General features: G+C 45.0%; 1 protein-coding gene and 2 pseudogenes across 1 annotated transcript in view; 1 reads left to right on the forward strand and 2 right to left on the reverse strand.

Annotated features, from left to right (window-relative positions):
• Positions 1 to 1,136, reverse strand: part of LOC119435108 (protein ECT2) — a 72,424-nt gene extending 71,288 nt beyond the window's left edge. The window contains exons 1-3 of the mRNA XM_049659702.1: positions 877 to 1,136; positions 561 to 678; positions 386 to 475 (exon numbers count right to left, since the gene is read on the reverse strand). The gene's annotated coding sequence lies outside the window, so the exon portion shown is untranslated. The remainder of the gene's footprint in view (positions 1 to 385; positions 476 to 560; positions 679 to 876) is intronic.
• A 365-nt stretch (positions 1,137 to 1,501) lies between these two features.
• On the forward strand, positions 1,502 to 2,928 carry LOC119435111 (putative lipoyltransferase 2, mitochondrial; annotated as a pseudogene).
• Positions 2,929 to 4,907: 1,979 nt separating this feature from the next.
• LOC119435112 (integrator complex subunit 4-like) overlaps positions 4,908 to 14,005 on the reverse strand; it is a 58,004-nt pseudogene continuing 48,906 nt past the window's right edge.

A 14,005-nucleotide genomic window follows, 5' to 3' on the forward strand; every position in this document is an offset into this window, starting at 1 on the left:
GCATCTGCGAATTCGCAAGTGCGAAAACGCAGTCAAATTCGCACCATGTGAAACGGGCTTCACTTCTTTTCGCGGCCACAACCGGGCTTGGCCACTTCGATGTAGTGTCCATGACCACTACTTTTTACATGGCGCGTAGAATTGCTGGTCTTCTGTCACCAGCGGAGTGACTGACAACAGCGGCTGCGAGATCTTTCGCGCAGCGTAATTTGTCAAGAAGTTCTGGATCCGGACAGTAGCCACTGGAAACAGCCTGTACAGTTATCCATAATTAGCGTAAGCAGAGAACTACATCACGTTGTTGAAAGCGTTTACAAAATTCAGTTTAGCAGCGTGAGCATTGGCACACAAGACTGATAGAAATGAAACTCTAAATCCAAATTACCTTCGCGGCTTGCACGACTTTTTTCGTTATCCTTGAGTGAACCCACAAGACATATCCTCTGTTTGGTGTATCCTCGACAGCTCAATGTCTCTGAATGAAAAGAAATGGCAGAGAATGAGCGGCGAGGATCCAAGTGCGGAACAGTCGTCGCACCCGACACTGTTTCTGGGCTCACCGTTGGCATTGAAACCGTTCGACGCAAAGGAGCCGCCCCAATAGAGCTTTCGTTGGCCATTGTGGCGGCAGAAAGGCTTTTTTTCGCTGCTGGGCAGGCCTAAAACATTGCTTGCACACTGAAAAGTGCAAAAACAAGCAATCAAACAACCAAAAATGTCAGTTTATGCGTTTCTAAAATGGATCGCAAACGGGGAAGAGCTAGTATCAAACATAGCTGCAACTGCATCTTGGAACACGCAGCTTAGCAAGGTGCTACAGCTAAAGCAAAACAGAAAAGTATTCAACTGTGAGGTAAATTACATTTATTTACTCACCCGACTTTTCAGAACTATTGCTGGATCCGTTCAAACGCGGCGGGAGGGGTACAGTTAAATGGAGTTAAATGCAGCCTATGCGTCCTCTGCCGGACGCTTTGCCAGGCTTCGCTTCACACGCACTCCCGGCCAACGTTTTATAAACGTTGCCCCAGGCAGCGTGTAGGAAAGTATGGCAATATCACTGGGTGCGTGCACACTGATAGTAGGAGTAACCTGAACCTGAAGCACTAAACACTTTGCGCATTTCTGATTAATGATGTCCAAGTACACTGCACCTCTGACGGCTCCCTTTCAGAAAGGCATCGATGGCACAGTGATCGGTAGTGTCCAAAATCCGACGGTTATGACGTGTTTCCGCTCCCAAAATCGCTTCCGTCGCATTCAACCAGCAAAGCATAGCCTTTAAGATTTGTATTTTAAAAATTCAAAAAAAGGTCATTTTAAGAAGTGTAAATTTGTACACCACCTACTGCAAAAACTAGTCTCGAAAGCTATATTTATGCTCACAGTTCGCGTTAAAAATAGATTTACGTCATCGGGGCCACGCATTACTTGATGGCTGCCACACCGACTTCACTACCGTTTCAACATCCACAAGCCTGGTCAAGATGAGGTAACATTGCGGCAACCTCGAATCAAAGCATGACTTCACAGCCTTTCGTCAAGTTTAAAAATCTTGGCCGCATGGCCTTCGCTCAAGCTTATGAGATACAGCGCGAAGTGGCGCGTACTTTACTGGAAGAAGTTGCCAGTAATAGTCACGGCACGGTGACGAGAAACACAGTTCTTGTTGTCGAGCACGACCCAGTGTACACCGTCGGAATCCGATCAAAGCAGTACTCGACTGATGTTGAAGAAAGACTGAAAAAATTGCGAGCAGACTTTGTGCGAACAAATCGTGGCGGTCTGGTGACGTTTTCACGGGCCAGGTCAGCTTGTTGCCTATCCTGTCCTCTACCTCGGCTCGTTCTTCAAAGACAAGAGCATGCGGTCGTATGTTCACAGCCTCGAAAGGATGATAATCAATTTCTGTGCACGTTTCCAGCTTGATGCAAAGACGACAGAGAACACGGGCGTTTGGATGGAGACAATAAAATTGCGGCTATAGGTAAATAAATTTTATTAGCACAGTTTTGCTCAGTGCAACAGAACTTCACGTCCTGGCCACCGATGTACTCTTTTTAGCTTTGTGAAGAGAGAAAATGATTCATGAGGGAGACAGAAAATCATCTGAAAAATGGTCCACATCTGCCCTTTGCACGTTTCAAATGAAAGGCTATTTTAATACAGCTGAGTGTCGGGCCAGATTTCATCTAGTCGGCTCTGCAAACAGCCGTTCACATGCCAAATTAGATTAAATGTGTATGCGAAGTTTAGAAGCGCTACGAAAACCTGTATTGTGCCAGCTGTTTCCGCGAGTGGCGCTCACGGTCATTGTTTGCAAGATTATACCTGACAAAAGAAGGCGCCCTTGTGTGGAGCTTACCATAGGCTACTGGAAATCTGTTCCATCAGCCTAGTCCGCGCATGCTGTTAGGTTGGGAGCTGACACGAAATTCAGGCCGTATAAAAAGAATCTAGGTGTTAAATTAGCTTGCAGGAACACGCAATACCGCCAATAGCCGATGCCAGTGGCATTACAGCAACCCAAGCTTTCAACTGTGAAACTAGGATATGCTGCTGCTTAGAATGAGGCCAGATCACCAAATGATTTATTTTTTTTGCAATATTATCTTTGTTTACTTAGTTTGCCAGCTTGCATGCACTGAGCCCTTGGGATACCTTTCACGATGTTCCTTTCAGGTGTCCATGGCAGCAGGTACATCAAACACATGGCATTGCTATCAACTGCAACCCAGACCTTGGCTGGTTTGATCACATTGTGCCTTGTGGCATTGCAGACAAGGGAGTGACATCGCTGAGTCGGGAACTTGGGCGACTTGTCACGATCCACGAGGCCTATCCCGTTCTTGTGGCTGCCTTCGAGCAGCAATTTAAATGCACTGCTATTGGAGAAATAAATGGTTAATGACTTATTTCCTCTCACAATGTGCCTAGCATAACGTTGACTGAATTGTGCATCCTGCACCAAGCAGGTTGTGCACACTGTTCCATTTCACAGCACACCATCCAGGCAGAGTTGACAACTGGCCAAGAGAACAGGTCATCCCAGCATATGTTGCTAGTCAGTTAAATGTGGTTTAGTGGCGCAAAAGCGGCTAAGGCTATGCTGTGCCATACACAAGATGTTATAAAATCCAATTTAAAAACAACAAAGGTTGTGTTTATCTATATTTTGTGTAAAAAGCCGGTGTCGTCTAGAAATTTACGCACGTCAAGTAATGGAACTAGTGGATCATCTAAAATTAAAGTATAAATTGTGCAAAAGTTTGTGTATTTCAATGTGTGCATGTCAGTATATATGCATAAGTGTTCTTGCCACTTCTCGCATGTTGGTGGGTTCTTTTGTAAGTAAAAGATTGTGTGTGAGGTGCGTTTGCCCAATCCGTAGTCGGCATAAAACTATTTCAAAGAGGCGTTCCTGGTGATTACATGACTCTCACTCGCCAAGTACGGGTTTTGCATGATGTAGCTTGTTGTTTGCACAATGGTTCCATTTGTGTTGCCATTTGATGTCAAGGCCTTCCGAATCGCACGGAACTATCTTTGTATGGAAGTTGTGTTTGTTATGCCTTGTACGCTGCGGCATATGTTGCTCTACAATAGGAATGTTATTCCATAGTATGAGACGGCAACATTTTTTTGTACAACTTGAATATGAAAAAAACATTTGCAGTGCGCTTTCAAGAGAGAAGTACAATTGTGAATGAGATGCAATGCAGTGACCAGACAAATTTCGGTGTCAATTGCCCTATGGGCCCATGAGTGAAGGTATTCAAATGACAAGAAGATAACCCTTTCGGGACAAACTCAATGAAGAGCTTGTCCAAAAATGAATTACTGTCGACTTCCGTTAATTAAATTCTGACGGGACCAACGAAACTGGTCAAAGAAAACAAATGGCAGAAAAACGCCAAACACGCCGTTTACTTGGCAGTGCTTGCCTTTGAAGTTTCGCCACAATACAGCTGTGTTATGCGGTGAAGCATAGCAAACGGGAAAGGTGCCACCGTTGCAGACGGGACAGCACGTGTTCCTCAATTTACACACGCACATGCGCCATTTCCAGTCACAGTACGAGCAACGAGACGCCTAATAAGTTTACTGGCACGCCTTCAGAGATTTAATAAGCCCTGCTCTTTCGCTGGCTTTAAGCCTCCCTCGACTCTCTGAGCTTTTTCGTCTTACCGCCTTCCTTTTCGCTAGCTTTCCTAAACACAGATAGTTTTTCTCCGCTTCTTGGTGCATGATGCGTGCGCGCACATAAATAAAAAAAAAATGCATTCTTTGTCCCGTTACAGTGGCCCCTTTCCATTCTTAGAATGCTTCACTGCATAACAGCTGTATTACGGCGTAGGGACCAGTCAAGTTCAAATTATCCGACAAAGGACAATTTTGAGATCGAAATAACAGAGGTCTGGGCCCATAGAAATGTATGTCCACCGGCACTGGACGGGACCTTCGGTCAGATCGAATTGACCGAAAAATCGAATTAACGGAAGTCTACTGTACGACAAGAAATAATTTCAACCAAAGAATCTAAAAGTGTGGCTAATTCGAATGAAAATTACAATGTGCATTGCTTTCATACATGCTTTCACAAATAGCTGAATCTGTAAAATGTAATCCTTGATCGTAATGGCTATGCAGTCAGTGCTCAGCAACGATAGCAATAAGTTCTAGGTTGGTGTTCTAAGTGAATGCTTCCGTCAGGGCTACCTGCGAGAAGCAAACAAATGTGCAAGTAACTTTGGAAGTAACAAGACTAAACATGTGATGGAACAAGGTAGTGCCAGTGCAGAATTCAACTTTACTACAGACGAACCAAGCTACCACACTGGTGGCACCATTGCAATGCATGTTCTCTTCCACAACAATGAAGAGCTGTGGAAAAAGTCAAGCAGTGATTTACATAAGAAGATTCTTTATCTACAATCTGTACAGTGAGTCACAGTCCCCTCTTGATAGGCTTGGGTGCAATATACACACGCACAGGCTTGCACAGCTCAATGGTGTGGTCCTCAGAGCGAAGCCCGAGACCTGACCGTTGGGCCCCCTTGCTGTGGACCTCGGTGTCTGCAAAGTCGAGCACCAGACCCATCTCGACATGCAGCGCCTCTGCAAAGAGACATGCCATTTCAGTCCTGGATATGGACTATGCTACATGTATGTATACTGTCACTTGCAAGGCCACTCCATCAGTGACAGCTTTACAATTGTGCAGTAGGCCTTATGCAGTGTTAGCAGCACTACAAATGTCTAAAGAGTAAAAAGAGGTCTAGTTGTTTATCCGCATATTGCAAGAGGTGTGGTAATGCAACAGAAGACTGTATACGTAAAAATAACTGTGGCTTTTGACATGAAAGTACCAACTAATGCAGGAAACTGGTCCGTATTCATGGCAGGCAGCTAAATATTCAGCAGTTGTCTTTGGTTGCTCTTTTCATGGCCTGTTACAGTTTGTGCTTCTAGTCATGACGGTACATATGTTTAACTGTTTTGTTGGTCATGGGACCATTTACTATCACTTCTGACAGTTCTTCTGTCCCTATCATATCTGATCTGACCATTCTTTCTCTTAGGCATTAGAAAATGTGACGCCTTACTGCACTGATAGGCTTTGGCTGACACTGCAATGTTGCTGCCGTCCAACCTTTCAAAACCCTAGCCAATTTGAAAACAGTGTGGACAGAAGGTGCAACTACACACAACTCTTGTCAACTCTATTCAGTGTGCATCAAAAGTTGTCATTGACCCTGGTTCACATGGCCCTGGTTCATTTTGGTGGATGATAACTGCACTGATCCTGCCAGTCACAACATTTTTTTTTTTTTTCACATGCCACCACAATATAGCTAAACACACAAAGCATCAAATAGGCACAGCACAGAAGATGAGGGCCATGAGGAAACAAAACACCAATACACTGAAGCGTGAAGTTATGTGGCGATGTGAGCAACATTAGCAGCTGCATCTTAGTTGTAGGTTGTCACTGGTGGCTCGGCCTTGGCGGAATTGATGCATTACAAGCATAACACTGCTGATAAAACATGCATTTTGCCTGTCTACACTTCAATAATATAATGGATCTTCGTGTGTCCATGTGTGCATGCAAAACAAGATGGTGAAAAAGGCACCCTGTTTCCGGCGCGAGTTGAGCACAACTTCTTGCCTTGTTAGCACACCACAGCACGGGCACTAATTTTCTTTTTGCTTTGTGTATTGCTTGATTTTTGGTAAGGAAGTGCAAAACGAGTAGAAGTAGCATTTTTTCTTTGCTATTCAAAATCAAATCCTTCACTTTTCTCATGATGAACGAGACTGAAAAAATATATATAGCAAACGTAAACATGCCCATTGTTTCAAACATAAGACTATATTAATGTGTGAAGCTGATGTCACGGCAAAGTTAAAAAAGAAGTAGCAGTCCAGTATTGCAAACAGGCTCAATAAGCAGATGAAACAATTATGAGATAGTGATAGCAGCGGCAGTATGAGTAGCCACGCAAAGGACATTATTTAAAATTAAAAACCTGGATGAGCAACTGGAAATCGATGTGGTGAACACAAGCATTAATATATGTGTGCTGCACAACACTTTTCTTTCGGTTCATAACTTATTTGGAGCTGTCCTCCATGGAAGTTATTGCATGACGTACCCATGGTGGTCCAACCTACATCCATGTTGACATTAGTGCTTGGAGTTTTCGGACAGTGACTTACTTGCACCGCAGTCTGACAGAAGGATTATGATGCAGCGCTTGGCTTGCCACATTCCCTCCAAAAGCGTATCTGCTCTGCACTCCTGGTGTACGCTATAAGGGTTACTAGTCACCACAGTCGAGATTTTTTTGCAGCTGATGTTTGAGTTCCCTGAATTACCAACCAAATGTTGCAGTAGAAGAATCTTGGAATAGGCTAATTGGTCATCATGAATTAAGATTTTTAAATAGGGATGTGCAAATACCAAATAGTAAGTCTCAAATCGAATACCGAATTGAATCAAGAAAAACAATCCAAATACTGAATCAAATATCGAATAACAAAATTATTTAACAGAAGCTCGCATATTTACAAATTCTCATGCAAAAAAAGCAGCTGTTGTACGTGATCTGGGGTCAACTTGTCCCTCTGGGCGTAACAATGTTGCCAGCCGTCAAAAACAACTTTTCACTTGGTACACTCGTTGGAATGCCCATGTACCATGGCCATCTTGCACAGCCCTCGGAAGTGTTGCTGCCTGTTTCTTTCCAGAATGCTAGAGGGTCTTGGTCCTTACTGCAAGTTGACTCTCGAAGGTACTGCTGAAAACTCCTCGATGTTGGCTGTTTTGGAGGAGTGTCTTCTTTCTGATGACGCTGCCAGCTTCTCAATGCTGTCCCAGATACTACTGAGGCGCTCCTTGTGAGCTGTAGATGTTCACTTCAGTACAGTCACTTGATGCTTCTCCTGGAGAGCTCTGCAACTCAGTTCTTGCAAGCTCCAAGAGCCTTGTTTCCTGGAACGTTTGAGCACAAAAGAGGTTCTTAAACTTTGGGTCACAGGCGTTTGCCAACACATACTCCTTTTGCTCGTCCCCCTGGAAACTTTGCCCTCATGCTTATCAGAAAGTTCTTGCAACTCTGAAGTGTCGTCATCAGCTGCAATGCAGTCTTTCAGGACCATTTGTGTTCCATAGAGAAATGGTACTACTGACGACAAAGTTGCATGCTTCTGGCCACTAAGATCCTTGGTTGCCGATGCGATTGGTTCAAGAGCTTGACGAGCCCAGCCCTGCTTTTGACTCCAGCGGTGTCAGGTTGGGCACAGTTGTCTCAGAGGTGTCCAAGCTCTAAACAGACAGCTTCTTTCAGCTTCACAAGACGCGAGAGCATGTCATGCTAACTGTTCAATTTTGTTTCCATGTCTTGAATAAGTTCCAAAACTGAGAGCTCCATCCGTCACTGGCAATCCTGCAGTCTTGCGCAGCTTGGGCACTGTGTTTGTAATGGCCAAACAATTGGCGACACTTCTTGAGAATGGCAGGAACTCCTGCTGTTTCTCCTTGGCATCTTTATAGCTAGTTGCCGCGTATGGCCCATACACTGCATTGGGACGCAATAAATGCCCCTAAGGGCCGCACCGAAGTTTCGTGCATTGTCCGTCACCATAGACTGGCACTTTCCGCAGTGGCAGCTCCCAGTAATCCATCATTGCTTGCAGGTGCTCCAGGATGTTGCAAGCAGTGTGGCTCTCGGTCACACACCAGTTGTCCAATGCAAAGCTTCTCATCTCGAAGTTGGAGGTTAAGTAGTGGCAGGTGAGGCTGATGTAACTTGGTTAGACGTCGACGTTCACATGTCACTTGAAAACGGGATCGACTCTATGCCTTCTTGGAAGTCGCATGCATTCTCCTTGACAGCCGTGACTGTGTCTTTGTACAACTCGGGGATGATTGTCCTCAAAAAACATCGTGCGGCTGGGTATCTTGTACAACGGCTCTATGTGGTTCATTAGCTCTTTGAAAACTCTATTTCGACACAGATGTAAGGCTGAAGGTCGAGCGCCAGCATTCGGGTAATCCTGGTGGTTATCGCCGTTTTCTCGCGCTGCGATAAGTCCTTGCTTAACTTCAGCACACTTTTGATGGGCAATAACAATAATAGCAATAACATGTTTGGTCATACAGCTGCACCCATATGATGTTGCTACGCTATATGCTCAGCACAAAACACAAACTTGTTTTTAAGACAAGGCAAGCACATCGGTGGCTCAAGCTTTTATACACTGTGCAGCTCCTGTGTGCTTATGCCTTCTCTTGCAACATGTGTAAGGGCATTTGTATCAGTGTGCTCGAAGTTTGATTATATTGAGCTGAGTGATCGTGTTCAAACAGATGTGTACTCCGAAAGCACAGTTGCTTGATGCCAGAAGAAAGAAGTGCTAAGTTAGTGACCCCAGGAAACAGGGTCTCGCTGTGAGCATGTGCACATTGCACACAAAAAACCCAAGACTTTCTGTTTTTTCTAATTAACTGCATGTTTATGCAGTGAGCTTTTGTTGCTTCCATGCCTTTTAAACAAACGCAGTCACTATCAACAGCAATATTCTGTTTATGCTAGTTGAAAAACCGCGGTATGCTAGCCCAGTCTTGTTTTATTCACGCAACCAAAACTTTTTTCAGGGCTAGGCAACTTGGCATTTCAAAGTCTATTCTAGTGTTTGGAAGATTTGACTGCATAGACTCTTTCCATCATTTTTTTTTTTTTTATGTACATCAACAATGTGGTCTTAGGTATGTTGTCATTTCTGGTGACCTTCTGCTTCCTTGAATTTCTGGCATCAACTGAGTGCAAAATTTGAATCTTTACTTTCAGCATGGTACCACAAAACACGTTGCTGAAGTGTGCAAGAACTCAAGGGTGCAACAGCCAACTCCTAATGACACTTCCAAAGCTTGTGGGGATGCGTGACTCTCGTGCGTACCCTGATGTTTTCTCCGCATAGCTCGCGTGTCCTGTAGTCTGGCTTCTCCGCGTGGCTAAGCGCCGGAGGCGGTCGTAGTGGTTGCGGTGCATTGCGAGAGATGGCGCAAGTGTCGTGATACTAACGCCACCGAACGGCGGGGTGACTTGGGGGAAAAAAGGTCAAAGGCTCGCTCTCTTCGGGTTGGGGTCGGTGAGCGATGCGGGACGTACCGCGCGTGCGTCGATCCACGCTTTGCGAGACCGTCTCGCGAGGGCTAAGAGCAGGACACCGGTGTGGACGAACACGGATTGTTGGACGCGCCACCGTTCGCGTGACCGTACATGTGAACGACTAGGCGATGGTGTCACAGCATGGGGCAAACACATTCGCTCGCTATCGGGTCGCGGTGAGTCGGACTTCCTTGATTGTCGCGCGCCCATGTGACTGTCTATGATAATTAAAAAAGATGGTGACTAATGGAGTAGCACACGAGGATAAGGATTATAAACAGGGATAAGGTGCCTCAGAAAGGCTGGCCAACGTTTTGATAGGAGGACCTATCTTCGTCAAGGCTATCTTCGCCTTGACGAAGATAGGTCCTCCTATCGAAACGTTGGCCAGCCTTTCTGAGGCACCTTATCCTGTTATAATCCTTATTCCTGTGTTCTATGCATAGTAATTCGGCTAGCGTGTATTAGTGTATGAAAGGTGTAATAAATGCCCTTTGATTGTTTGCACTACTGTGTTGTGTTCCTTTGTCCCAAGAGCACATCTGTGAGACCCCACAAGCTATGCAATTCTCGACATTGAAAAGCTTACTCTGCTGCGTAAAACACTGTCATCTCACACACGACTATAACCACCGAGATTCGACGACAGAGCTCCTAGTGTGCTTATAAGTTCACAGATATCAGAGCTGTGGATGCCAGCAAGCATGCTACACATCGCCTGTGATAGCCCTGGACGTGCTCTGATGCACTGCGGGGTGGGATAGTTCAGCTGCAAATGGGCAGGCATGGCGGCACGCACTCCAAAGTATAGTGGTGGGAGCAAATTTTAGCGCTAAATATGAAGTTGCATAGAAGAAGGGACAGACCGTGAAGCGATTGTTCAAGTTATTCTGAAATTCAAACTAACGGCATGCCTCAAATCAACAAGCTTTCACTGTAGTCACTTAATAGCACAGCACAATGCCAGAGCCTCTGTCTGAGGATGGCTAGGCCATTGAACAGCATAGTTTCGATGAATGACCAGGAAAAAGAAGCTAAATAAGAGCTTCCCAAGGTTGTTGCACATGGTAGCAAGCGTGTCTGTTTTTCCATTCGGACACAAATATAAAGAAAAAGAGTTTCCTTTAAGTGGGAATATGTAGTATTTTCTGTTAAATAGTAAGTGCATCCATTATAAAATAAAGAAAAAAAGTAACAAGTGCAAAAAAGTTATGCCCTTTGGTCTCACCTGACCAGACACCATGCGAGAGTAACACAGTTGTATAGAGACGGTACTTGAGGTCTTCCAGCTGCCTGAAGTCTGCAAGCCGAGGTAGGATGAGCTGCACCTGTTTGTCTGGGTACCTCACCTGCAAGGAAACAGTATGGCACTATTGAACCTTATCACACAACATGCCTTCCTTTCCGTAACTGTTCCACCACATGGAACACCCAGCAAGAAGGAAGCTGCCTACGCTGAATTCATGAGCATGAGTCTTCACACAGATCCTGACTAGCCCAGAACACAGTAACTGTATCTGCACAAGTATAGCACAATAACCTTTTTACAGCAAAGCTGTTGTTGAGACTAGATGCAGTGGAAAATTCTCGCTCTAAATGTTTACAAATATTCATTGACACAACCATTGAATCTAGCGCAATAAAATTTCAAAATAATGGTGGGCATGTCGAGGGTAACGTTAGAAGTGTGTGGGGTGATTAGGCACATTATAGGAAATTACCAAAGGTTTGTTACCTCAGCATTGAGACTCTGTGAGGTATTCGACAGTGCAAAAGTGCATCATTTAAGACATAATGAACATATTAAATACAACTTAGGAACGAATGGTAAGAATCAAAGGGTTCGATTTTTTAAACAAAATAAGATACCCACATGATGCTTGCAGGCAAAGGCAAGGAAAGCATAATGAAAAATTAACTGTATTTCTTGATTGAAATGTAAAAACATTAAGGAAAACAAAAATTAAAGTGAAAGAAAAAGACAACTTGCCACTGGTGGGAACCAAACTCGCGTCCAAATGACATGTGCGATGCTCTACTAATCGAGCTACGGCAAAGGCTATCTGCAGTATTTGTGTGTGTGAAGGTGAGATTGCACGAAGTTCAGCCACAAGCCAGCACCATTCATGGTCATGGAGGCAGATGTGAACGCCTTTTCAACTGCAGACGTTGCAATGTCACCATAGCCATGAAAAGATAGGAGAAATGTTAATTTCAGAGCTTAAGGGGAATGTGGTCACACCGTCAGCAATGGCACAACAGCTGCGGCGTGGCATGCCAAAGCGTTGGGGAGGGGGGCGCAAAGGCTGTGAAAATGTTCCAGAGGAACCAGAAACCTCTTTGTTGAGAAAATGCTACAAGGCTATAATAAGGAGTGCACTGAGCGTTTTTGGAATTCAGGTTGTGATTCTTGAACGTCGTATAACACGGCCATTTTTAAAGCAACCTTGTATTGCCTCACAAGTGTAGTGGTGATGGTGTCACGCTAAAAAACCCGGCTGCTCCCAGAGTAGAGCAGGTGTGGGGAAAACTGCGCCGGCACCGAATCATCTGACGTGTATGACCAATCAGGGTCATTTGGTGTATTGCGGGGAGGGAAAGGGAAGGAAAGGGGGGCTGGCACACGCTCCGCCAGGCTTCCCTCGGCTCAGATCAGTTTGGCGACTGGACGGGAAGGCCGCGCATGGTGCGTCCTGCCGAGGCTCGCGCTGCGTTTGAGCAACGGCGCCGCAAACTCGCTCAGGAAAGGGCTCGTCAGTGACGTGCCGATTCTAGCGTGAGGGCTTTCGAAGCCCAGGTGAAACGTCAGCCAAGAGCCGCGAACCACAAGTAGTGAGAGCGCGATGTTGAGGCGAAACGTAAGCTAAGGGCCGCCGACCCTAACTTTAGGGCAATCGAAGCGGAACACCTGTGACAGCGTTGTCTTGCCACAAGCTTCGCTTACCGCCATTTTCTCGACAGAGGGAGGGCTGGTGATTCTTTTTTTTTCATGTATGTGAGATTACTGGCTTGATGAAGTACCTTGTGGTATGTCTGGTACCAAGCGAGTGAGAAGAATATGGTGATTCGAGGTGTTTATGTTTTTGTTACTTGCAACCACATGAAGCAAACAAACATCGAAGCCAAAAAAGCATAGGGGAAGTAGCTCAACTGGTTGACGAACAAGATGTATAGGAAAGCCAGCCTGCTGGTGTCGTAGGGAGCTAATGGACACACATGCATGGGAGGGGCCATATTTACAAGGAAGCAGAATGAAGGGCAGTTGCACTGCTGCGATCTTCTTGTGCCCTCAACTGTGTTAATGCCCCAGTGCACATGAGCACTACAGTTCTGTCGGTAGGCATGGTGCAATGCACAGACACTCTTGTGTGAGCACACCACGCTACGTGAAAACATTCTGCGAAAACATCTCGGTCAACAGTCCCTGTTTATAAATCCTGTCCGCTTTTATCTATTTGACGCCCCGTCACAATATTTACCATTTTTTCTAGGATGCCATGAAGGTAATGGAGCAAGCAAACTACACATTCCCACCAGAGAATGTGAACTCGCACGGCTTGTGCTTGGCGAGTTTTCACATTAGAGAAAAAAAGCTTATTGCGGTTTAGGAAAGAGAGTGATAAACATCTTGTGTAAAGCATTTAGTCACAAAGGCTGTTATGACAGCTGGTTTTGCCACAAGCACAGTAGTTAAATTTCCCTGATTAAGAGTGACCAAGACTCCAAAATGTTACAGTGGAATCTCGTTGATACAATCTTCATGGGAAATGGAAAAAAAACGTATAATCCAAAAATCGTATTATCTGAGCATAATCGTATATAAGAAAAAAAATGTTAGATAAGAAAAAAATGTATTCTCGAAAAAACTATGCAGAATCGTGTCAATGAGATTCCGCTGTACTTGATTGTTTACATACTACCAAATTCCCAGGCATTTCCCTGCCTTGTTTTTGTGCCCACTCACCTTTACCCGAACATTCCTGATGTCCTGGACACTCTCTATCTCGGCATCCAAGGTGATAGCCAGCACAAGGCCTGCTGTGAACTTCTGCGGCAGGTCAGTTTCTCCAGCAGGTTCATACAGGACAGCACGTGTTTGCTTGATGCGCTCCAGTCCCGCATTTGGTTGGGCCCTGGGCAACAGATCAGTATTCTTGGTGACGCAATCATTTCACAGCTGTCATTTTGGACAGCAGTACCAGTCAGACTCTTGACCTTCTAACAAAAGCAATAAGTGGTAGGATGTCATACAACAAGTCAGCAATCACTCAGCACTCCAAGGAATGCTTATTGTAAGCATAGACAAGCTACTAATCCTGAACTTGTCT

This window comes from Dermacentor silvarum, unplaced genomic scaffold (assembly GCF_013339745.2).
Source record: "Dermacentor silvarum isolate Dsil-2018 unplaced genomic scaffold, BIME_Dsil_1.4 Seq458, whole genome shotgun sequence".
NCBI classification, from domain to species: Eukaryota; Metazoa; Arthropoda; class Arachnida; order Ixodida; family Ixodidae; genus Dermacentor; species Dermacentor silvarum.